General features: G+C 48.0%; 1 pseudogene; it reads left to right on the top strand.

Annotated features, from left to right (window-relative positions):
- Positions 1 to 491: 491 nt before the first annotated feature.
- Positions 492 to 1,371, top strand: LOC139019497 (protein NDRG1 pseudogene; annotated as a pseudogene).
- The last annotated feature ends 9,765 nt before the right edge of the window (positions 1,372 to 11,136 follow it).

The following is an 11,136-nucleotide window of genomic DNA, read 5'->3' on the forward strand; positions in this document are numbered from 1 at the left end:
CTGGGCTTTCTATTCTGTTCTACTGATCTATGTGTCTGTTTTTATGCCAGTACCAGTTTTGATTACTGTAGCCTTATAGTATAGTTTATTATCATGTAGTTTGACACTTCCTGCTTTGATCTTTTTAAAGATTGCTGTCGCTATTGAGGTCTTTTGTGTTTCCATATAAATTTGGGGTATTTTTTCTAGTTCTATGAAAAATGCCACTGGTATTTTTGATAGGAATTGTGTTGAATCTATAGATTGCTTTGGGTAGTATGGACATTTTAATGGTATTCATTCTTTCTATGAGCATAGTAATGCTTCCAATTATTAGTATCTTCTTTGATTTCTTTCTTCAATGTGTTATAATTTTTTGAGTACAGGTCTTTTACCTCCTTGGTTAAATTTATTTCTTGGGGTTTTTTATGTAATTGAAAATGGGATTGTTTGGACATTGTTAATTTCCTTGGGCTCTCGCTAACTTCTCTGTGTGGCGTCTCCCAAGGTACATGTACCCGTCCATGGACCAGCTGGCCAAGATGCTGCCAGGAGTCCTCCACCAGTTTGGCGTGAAGAGCGTCATTGGCATGGGGACTGGGGCTGGTGCCTACATCCTCACTCGATTTGCTCTGAACAACCCCGAGATGGTGGAGGGCCTGGTGCTCATCAACGTGAACCCCTGTGCCGAGGGCTGGATGGACTGGGCGGCCTCCAAGATCTCTGGATGGACCCAGGCCCTTCCGGACATGGTGGTGTCCCACCTCTTTTGGGAAGGAGGAAATGCAGAACAACGTGGAGGTGGTGCACACCTACCGCCAGCACATCCTTAACGACATGAACCGGGCAACCTGCACCTGTTCACCAACGCCTACAACAGCCGGCGGGACCTGGAGATCGAGCGGCCAATGCCGGGAGTGCACAGGGTCACCCTGCAGTGTCCTGTGTTGCCGGTGGTTGGGGACAGTTCTCCCGCCGTGGATGCTATGGTGGCGTGCAACTCAAAACTGGACCCAACCAAGACCACCCTCCTCCAGATGGGGGGCTGCGGCGGCCTCCTGCAGTCCTCCCAGCCAGCCAAGCTCGTGGAGGCTTTCAAGGACTCCGTGCAGGGCATGGGATGCATGCCCTCTGCCAGCATGACCCGCCTGATGCGGTCCCGCACGGCCTCGGGCTCCAGTGTCACCTCCCCGGAGGGGTCCCGCAGCCGCTCCCACACCAGCAAGGGCGCCCGCCTGGACATCACCCCCAACTCCTGCTCCACCGGGAACAACGCCGGGCCCAAGTCCATGGAGGTGTCCTGCTAGGCGGCCTGCGCGCACCGCCGCCCCCTGGACTCTGGGACCATAGTAGCTGCCCCCTCCTCCCGCCCTCCCCAGCCCCTGCCCGCCATACCGCATGCAACTCGGTATTAACCCCAAGCTAGTTTTGTAGGAGGGAGCTCTGGCCATGACTTTAGATGGGATTTGTCCAGGGCGCCCCCTCCAGGGCCGGGCGGGGTGGACCAAAGGAACGTAAACATCTTAGTGTCCCCTGTGCATTGAAGAGTGGCCTGGTGGCCACTGGCTTCCCCTCTCTCCGAGATGCCAAACCGCCCCAAACAAGAAACACAGCAGGAAACAGGTCCTAATCCAGGCCTAGGCCAACCCGGGCATCCGGGCTCTCAGGGGCCTTTAGGGGAAGTCAGCCCACCTGCTTCTGTTTCCTCTCCCGCTAAAGACAAACCCACTCAGTTTCTGGAAACAAAACCCTCCTCTGGTTTGGGGAGGAGGGAGCAGCGAGCCCAGGGAGGTTGGGCTGGTGTAGGCAGAACAGGCAGCGGGAAAAGAGGCGGAGCTTACTGGGAGGCTCAGAGAGTTTGGAAAAGCAAATCTATGTAGCTCACCTGAAATCGATTTTTAAAGTTCGCGCATACACTTTGCAATGCCGACGCACGCACGCAGGCCTGCTTCCCTGACATTTGTTTTTCATGAACACAAAGGCGGAGACAGATCCTCCTGGCTTTGCTGCAACAACAATAAAACCCATCGGCAAGTGCTTGGCATCATGGATTTAAGGCTTTGGCTCTGCTCTCTCCTCCTCCCCCTCAGCCCCTGCTTCCCACCCCAAAGACATGAGCGAATGGTTATTTCCTTCACGGGGAAGAGCCTCTAAATATGGGGGTGCTTTCCTGGAGATGGAGGGGACATTCCCAACAGCTGTGCCCGCTGCCAGGAATGTCCATGCTGCGGGGCGGGGCGGGGCGGGGCGGGGGCGGGGGTGGAGGTGGGGGTGGGGTTTAGGCACCAGATGTAAATAACAGACTCTGTGGTTGGGATGGAATCCAGGGTAATTGTGATTTCTGTGGATCTCCTCTTGGTTTCAAGACCTTCTGTGATTGAGTTCAATCATGGTTGAATCTGAGCTTGACAACCCGACCTTTCTGACCCGGCTACATTCCTGGATCTTCAGATAGACCTGCTGGCTTTTGTATGGGGTGGGGACTCCGGGGGGGCAGGGGAGCAGATGTAAGGGTTCTGGAATGTGTATCCTCTGGGATCTCCTTCCCTCTCCTGCCTCCCGCTCCTCCCTGCACCCCTAACCTCCTCTCTCTGAATGGGGTGGCACCACTGACATGTTTGGGTCACGTTCCCATACTACTGCCTTTCGATTTTCATCCCGGCTAACCATGCATCTGCTAGGGAGTTTGATCAGAGGGAATGGGACGTTGTGAATCGGCCGCTGGGACCGCGTGGTCTCCGGGACCCTGGAGTTGGTGGAAGGGAGTAATCAGGCCTTGCAGGCAGCGTGAGGGGTCATGAATGAGTCCATCCACCTGCCACTGTTATGCCCAGATTTCAAGATCCCCAACAGAACAACAGGGAGCCAGCCAAGTCCGATGCAAAAGCAAAGAGTCTTTTATTATTATTACAGACCCAGGTCTGGCTCCCAGCCTCTGCCGACGCAACAGCGAGACGAGAGAGACCACCGTGGGAAAAAACAGGGTTTTTAATAGGGGGTGGAGTGAGGGGAGGAGAGCTGACTGTGGGCCCTGCTGATTGGCCAGGCGCAAGCCGGGTCTTGTTACACAGGATGCGGTAATTTCTATGGCGTCCCTCGACTGTCATTGGTTAGTTTAAAGAAATCCCGGGCGTGGCCAGCAGAGGCCTGGGCTTCTGGGAAGAAGGTCTGAGCACATGGCTGCTGCCTCAACATGGAGGATACGGGGCAAGATGGAGGGCATAACCCTTGCCCTTTCAGCCACTTTCTATGGGAGGTGTCCCCTGACCTCGAGCAGAGGTTCAGGGGTCAGGGCAGGAGTGGCTGGATCCAGACAGAAAACTGCTGTGTACACGTCTCTCCAGAGGAGTTTCTTAACGAGATATTTGTATTTATTTCCAGACCAATAAATTTGTAACTTTGCAAAAAAAAAAAAAAAGAAAGAAAGAAAAAGAAAATGTAATTGTTTTCTTAGTTTCTCTTTCCAATGGTTCATTATTGGTGTATAAAAATGCAGCTGATTTCTGAATATTTATTTTGTATCTTGATACTTTCCTGAATTCAGTGATCAGTTCTAGTTGTGGTTTTGTGGTGGACTCTTCAGGGTTCTCTATATGTAATATCATGTCATTAGCAAATAATGACAGTTTTACCTCTTACTTTCCAATTTGGACATCTTATATTTTCTTATAATTCTTTATATTTCTTTGGTGCCAGTTACTTCTCTTTCATTTTAAATTTTATTTATTTGGCCCTCTCTTTTTGTTGATTAGTCTGATTAAAATTTTATCAATCTTTTGTTTTGTTTTCAAAGAGCCAGCTTTTAGTTTCATTTATTATTTTTTTTGTATTGTTTTCTTAGATTCAGTTTCTTTTCTTTCTGCTCTGATCTTATTCCTTCCTTGTACTCACTTTGGGCTTTGATTGTTTTTTTTGTTTGTTTGTTTTTCTAGTTCCTTTAAGTATATGGATAGATTGTTAATTTGACATTTTTTAAATTTCTTGAGGTAGGCCTATATTGTTATGAATTTTCCTTGTAGGTCTGCTTTTGCTGTGTTCCATAGATTTGGGGTTGTTATGTTTTCATTTTCATTTGTTTCAAGGTAGCCTTTGATTTCTTCCTTGATCTCATTGTTAATCCATTGATTATTTAGTAGCATGTGATTTAGCTTGCATGTGTTTGTGTGTTTTTCAGTTTTTTTTTCTTGTGATTGATTTCTAGTTTTATACCATTGTGGTTGGAGAAGATGCATGAAATGGTTTCAGTTTTCTTTAATTTATTGAGGCTTGCCTTATGACTTAACTTGTGGTCTATCCTGGAAAATGCTCTATGTGCACTTGAAAAAATGTATTTCCTGCAATTCTGGGGTATAATGCTGTGAAAACATTAATTAAATCCATTTGGTGTAATGTGTCATTTAAAGCCCCTGTTTTCTTGTTGTGTGTGTGTGTGTGTGTGTGTTTGTGTGTGTGTGTTTGTTTGTCTTTTTGTCTGGAAGATCAAAAATGTAATGGGTATTAAAGTCCCCTACTATGACTATATTACTGTTGATATCTCCCTTTATGTCCATCAATATTTGCTTTATATATTTAGGTGCTCATATGTTGGGTGCATAAATGTTTATAAGGATTATATCCTGTTGTTGGTTTGCTCCCTTTATCATTGTGTAATGACCTTCTTTTTCTCTTGTTATAGCCTTTTTTAAAAAGTCTATTTTGACTGATATTAATATTACTACTCCAGCTTTTATTTTTAATTTCTACTTGCATGGAATATCTTTTTCCATCCCTTTACTTTCAGTCTGTATGTATCTTTCATTCCATGGTGGGTCTCTTATAGACAACATATATATGGATCTTGTTTTCTTATCCATTCAGCTAACCTATGTCTTTTATTGGAGCATTTAAGCTGTTTACATTTAAAGTGACTGTTGATAGGTACATATTTATTGCCACTTTATTCTTTATAATTATGTTCCTCTTTTTTTCCCCCTTTTTCTCCTTTTAGAAGTCCCTTTTACATTTCTTGCAATACTAGCTTGTTGGTGATGAACTCCTTTAACTTTTCTTGTCTGGAAAGCTCTTTATTTCTTTTCCAATTTTAAATGATAGCCTTGGTTGAAGGTCCATGCTTTTCATCACTGTGAATATTTCATGCCAATTGTTTCTGGCCTGAAAAGGTTCTTTTGAGAAATCAGATGACAGTCCTACAGAAGCTCCATTGTAGATTACTAACTGTCTTTCTCTTGTGGTTTTTAAAATTCTCTTTGTCTTTAACCTTTGCCATTTTAATTGTGATGTGTCTCAATGTGGACCTTTTGAGTTCATCTTGTTTGGGACTGTCTGCACTTCCTGGACTTATGTGTCCAGGTTAGGGAAGTTTTCAGTCATTATTTCTTCAAATAGGTTTTCAGTCCCTTGCTACCTCTCTTCTCCTTCTGGTACCCCTATGATGCAGATGTTGTTATGCTTGATGTTATCCCAGAGGTTCCTTAGAGTATCCTCATTTTTTAAATTGATTGATTGATTGATATGAGAGAGAGAGAAACATTGATTTATTGTTCCATTTATTTATTTATTCATTAGTTGATTCTTGTATGCACCCTGACCCATGGATAGAACCCACAACCTTGGCATATTGGGATTACTCTCAAACCAACTACCTGGACAGGATTAGCATACTTATTTTTTAAAACTCTTTTTTCTTTTTGCTGCTCTGTGTAGGTATTTTCTGCTACCTTGTCTTCCAAATTGCTGATTTAATCCTCTACTTTGTCTAACCTGCTATTGATTCCTTCTGGTGTATTTTTCATCTCAGTTAATGTATTCTTCACTTCTGACTGGTTATTTTTTTATGGTTTCTATGTCCTTTTTTATGTTTACTATCTCTTTAAGTTCTCACTGATTTAATCTATTCTTCCCCTAAATTACTTGAGCATCTTTATAACCATTGTTTTGAACTCTATATTTGGTAGCTTGCTTGCCTCCATTTCATTTAGTTCTTTTTCTGTGAATTTCTCCTGTTTTTTTTTTTTTTCATTTGAGGCATGTTTCTTTATCTCCCCATTTTGGCTGCCATTCTGTATTTGTTTCTATGTACTAGGTAGATCTGCTATGTCTCCCAGCCTTTGCATGGTGGCTTTACGTAGTAGGTGTCTTGTGGGGCTTGGTGGTGCAATCTCCCTGATCACCTGAGCTAAGTGCTCCAGGAAAGTCTCTTGTAGGTTATGTGAGCCCTGCTGTTGTAGATGAGTATTGATTACTGTTGCTCTGTCTATGGATGGGGTTGACCCTCAGGCTGGCTGACTATGAGAATTGATCCCAACCATAGTGTATGAGCTGCTGTGTGGGGCTGACCCTATGAGGCAGAATTTGCCCCAGTAGAGTTTGATGCATGCCAAGCTCTCCCTTTGGCTGTGCCACTTGTGGAGCTTAGTGAGTCTAGTGTGGTCTGAAGTTCACCACTCTGTATGTTGGTTCTGGGGCCTCTTGAAAGGGACTCCAGTGCAGGTCAATGACAGATACTGCCTGTAACCTGCCTTGGGGCTACCCGTCTGGAGCTCTCAAACAATCCACAGTTTGTGGCTGTCTCTGCTGGGGCTGGGTGCACGTGGGAGGGACCAAGCTGCATACCAAGGCTGGTTTCCACCAGCTCCAAGCTAAAGAACAGGTCAGCAAAAGGCTCAAGGCACCCAGAGATCTGCCTTTGCCTGTCTGCTGCCTGTTAGGCTCAGTCACTGGAAGAGCCTCTGATGGTGTGTGAGTTACATGAGACAGGTTCTCAGTGAGTGTGAGTCATCAGGTGTGGGTGAGTTGTGTTCATCAGGTTGATAAAGATTCAAACTCAGTGCCAGTGCTGTGTCTGAGGCCACTCAGCAAAAGACTCAGGGTACACCAAAGTCAGCCCCCTCCCACCTGGGACCTGCGGACCTTTGTGATGGGGCAGGGTCTCAGGGAGTCATCAGGATCAGGCCAGCAGAGTTCAACAGGCTAAAATAGACCAGAGCTTCTTACAGGAATGAAGGCACTGCTTAGGCACAGTGAAAAAAATGGCCCTCACCCCACCTTCAACCTCTTTTCATGTGATTCTGGCACTGTTAAGCCTGCCCAATCCTCCTCAAGAGTTCCTCAACAAGGTCTGCATGTGGCTCATGCTGGAGTCCTCCAAAGACCTCTCCCCTGGGAGTGATCCCTACAAGGTAGATCCTCCAGGAGTCAGCAGGGAGGTGCTATTGCTACTCCCCAGGCTGATGTTGTATGGAGGGGATGCTTGACCCAGGAAAGATGACATCTGTGGGTGGTGTGGGAGAGAGACCCCGCACAGGGACACTTGCTGCTGTCACACCAGCCCTCTCCCCACAGCCACACCACTCACTTCTCCATTTTTTTGTTTTTGTTTTTTTGGTTAATCCTCACTCAATTATTTTTTTTCTTGTTCTTTTCCTTCTTTCTTCTTCTTCTTCTTTTTTTTTAGAAACAGTGGAAGAGAGGGAGAGAGGGAAATAGAGAAAGAGAAAAAAACATCAATGTAAGAGCAACACATCGATTAGTTGCCTCCCACAGGTGCCCCAATCAGGGGCTGAGAATCGAACCTGCAACCTAGGTATGTGCCCTTGACTAGGAGTCAAACCTGACACCCTTTGGTACACAGGCTGACGCTCTAACCACTGTGCACTACCAAAGCCTCAACTTCTCTCTTTATGACACCAGTTCACTCTGAGTGGCCATCCCCAGGGTGAGTGTCTCAACTGAGATTCTGTGCACTGGCTCTTCAAGAGAGCCACCCCCTTCTCACCAGGACTGGTGGACTCGCCTCGGATTTTCACAGCCAGATGTTGTGTGGGCTCCTCTTCCCAGCTCTAGTGCTCTCCATTAGGGACCCTGGCATGGGGCTGAGGCCCTTCGCTCCTTCAGCAGAATCCTCTTCCGGTGAGATAGCCCTCTGGATTCTCACTGCTGCCTATGGGTGCAGGGCCAGTCTCCATGTAGGTTCCTCTGTAGATCCTTACTTATAAGGCCTTTGTTCAACTAGTCTTCAGATAGTTACTCAGGTTGGTTGGCCCGGAGAGGAGGCAAGTGTAACTTCACCTGCTCTGCTGCCATCTGGCCCACTCTGGCCAATTCTTGAACTGCCTTTTACCCCCACACATGATGCTGCAGAAGACCCAGAGGCCACACATTCCTCTGGAAGTTGACCATCCTTCTAGTCAAGCTTTTTCAGTTTGAGGCTAAAAAACCCCCAGACGTCTTTCACTCTCTCTCCCGTCTTTTCTGAGCACTGGGCTTATTATCAAGCATGCTGCGATTTGCCACCAGGACTTAGAAATCTCATTGTTATGTGAAGAGAAAACACAAAATTATTTGGTTTTCCCAAGATTTTAACCACAACTTAAATACCTGTTATTATAGCACAATTTATGCCAAAAAAGAAAAAGTGAAGCTCGAAGTACGTCTGAACCTGCCTTGTGACTGAGAAAGTGGAAAATCTTCTGCCTTCAGCCCAAATTGAAGGGTAGTCAGAATACACCGTGAGTCGGCGGAACCTTTCTATGTAGTGAAGGGCCGTCTCCCTCCTTTGCATTTGCAGAAGCTCCAGGCGGGGCCCTGAGGGAGCAGCTGGGAGGACTTAACCTCAGGGTCCTTGAGTCCGGAGCCACCTGGTCTAGGGGTATGGGCCCTGGCATGCTGACATCCTGGCTTTATCCCCCAGACACCCACAAGCCAGTCCTGGGGTGGGGGCCTGGGCACTGGCATCATTTTTAAAACTCTGCAGGTGAGCTTAATAGCACACAGATCTAGTTGAATCCCCTACTTTTTGAGTGGGACAGTAGAGGTCTAGACAGAGGAGGTGGCCTGACCAAGGTCATCTCACTGGTTAGTGGGGAAGCCTGACTGGGCTGGAACGCCTTGAAAACTGGAGTGCTGTGTATCCAGTTTCAAACTGTCGTTTGGGCTGTTCTCTGATTCTGTGGCCTTATTGTGTGGTCAGGCCTAGAAGTGACAGGAGGGCCATCTTCCTCTGAGATGCTTGTCTGCCTTCCCTCTCTGTGCTTTCTCTCCCACCTGAGACCCCCACCTCCTGTCACCTTGGCACACCCCCTCCTAATTGTACAGAAGCCCTGCTGTAGCATGCCCCCCGGCCCCCTAGGCCTGGGATCCCGGCCATATCCCAGGCCCTGAGTCATGCCAATGAGCATAGAGATGCCTCTGCGTACCAGCCGTGGGTGGTTAATTCAGGCTCAGTAGCCTACCCGGTGCCAAACACAAATCTGTCCACATGCAGTTGTTTTAAACATCATCCAAACAAGCAGATTTTTAGCCATTTAGAGCCTACCGGTTTTACATTCCCCACGAAACTGTACCCAACATCTGCCAGCCAAGGATACCCCAGGCCACAAAGCCCCCAAGCTCTGCTGTCCTTTGGCACCCCGTGTCCCCGAGATTCCCGCTGTGCAGCTAAGTGCATCACCCAGACACACGAGCCCCCTTTCCCATCGCTCTCCCCAGCCCTGTGCCCTCCTCTCCTCTAAGCAGCAACCACCACTGAGTGGCCAGATTCCTACTGTGAGGCCCCCCAAAGTAGCCTGTGAAAGCATCACCCAGTAAGCTGGAGTGTGCCACTGCCCCCTATGCTCACACTTCATTCCTTGACGGCCCCAAGTCCCGGGAACCTCCTTCATCTGGGCTTCGCCCTTTTTCCAGTCTTCCTTCAAAACTGCTAGCCCAAGTCCCCAGTCTTCTCAAATTTTCTGACCCAAGTAATACATTCATTTCTATGGACTTATCAGTGGCCAATTCATTTATTCACCAAATATTTACGGAGCACCCAGGCCGTACCGCATACTGATCTGGGGACTTAAGATGCATCACAGAAGAAAACATGGAAACCCCTGCCTGTGTGGACGGATGTCTGAGGATGACAACAGCTCACAGCTTCTCCTGCCGTGAGAACACTGCGCCGGGGCCAGGAGGTGCTAAGGGGGAGGTCTTGGTGTCAGCAGTGAGCTGGTGGGAGGTGCTGCGCTTTAGAGCTGAGCTTCTCACACTTTAACCCACCTAGAATCACCTGGAGACTGGTTAGGATTAGATCCTGTCGGTGAGTCTGGTGTGAGGTGTGGGGTGCTGCATTTTAGCTCCCTGAATGCTGCTGCTGCTGCTGCTGCTGCTGCTGTTGCTGGTGGTCTCAGGACCACACTTTGAGAAACAAGGTTTTAAAGCAGATTGCTTTGAGAGCTGACTCTTCCAGCATCAATACTAGTAAACATCATGTTAGTGCCTACCACAGAAGGTGTTTGCAAAGGTGAAATGAGGTAATGCAGCCCTTTGCATTCGCTAGATGATCTGCTTTTGGCAATGAGGAAACTGAGGCTCCAAGACCTTCTCTCATCCAGGGCACACATGCAGACAGCAAATGGCTCCAGAGTCCCAGGGCTTGCGTGCGTGGCTGTGCCCTGTCTTGCCTTGAACTACCCTCACCACATAAGCCTCTGAAGGGCAGGATGGCTGCAGAGTCACGTGTTCGCTGCTGCTGTGACCGCTCAGCCTTGAAGGGTTTCTGCCTTGAACTTCCTCCTTTCATCAGGACTGCAGACATATCAACCTCCCACGCCCTTTTATCACACACGGCATTTCACCCACATCATCTCAGTTCACCCGTGTATAGTCCCCCTTTCACACAAGGAAGAGAAACTGAGATGGCCAACCTCCTCGGCCTCATTGTCGTCACACACAGGATCTGAGACCTAGATAATATCGTGACGATTTTCTCCAATTGGTGGCCCTTCAACCTGCTGAATGCAGTTTGCTCTTAGCAATGAGAGCTCCTCCTCAAATAAAGCTGGGCAGGAAGTCGGGTTTATGAGCAGGGTGAGGTGGGGCTCCTTCCCAGGCACCTGGGAGAGGGACCCAAGTAGCCCTCTTTGGAGCCGGATCAGAGCCACCACTCTCCTGGACCAAGCAAGCAGCCAGGCCCCGCTGGGGCCTGAGTCCAGGACTCCTGGCAGGAGCGGGACGCACTCCCTGCTCGCCTGACTATTAGCTGAGGGACATCTGATGAGCAGTCCTTCCTAGGGTCTGGCGCACCCACCTCCTGAGCCCAATGCAGTGTTCCCCTGGGAGATCCTGTTTCCCAGCACCCTCTGCCCTGAGCCAGCGGCCATGGACACAGCCAGCAAAGTA

Source organism: Myotis yumanensis, unplaced genomic scaffold, assembly GCF_028538775.1.
Source record: "Myotis yumanensis isolate MYYU_CA2020_CCGP unplaced genomic scaffold, mMyoYum1.0.hap1 SCAF_11, whole genome shotgun sequence".
In the NCBI taxonomy this organism is placed as follows: Eukaryota; Metazoa; Chordata; class Mammalia; order Chiroptera; family Vespertilionidae; genus Myotis; species Myotis yumanensis.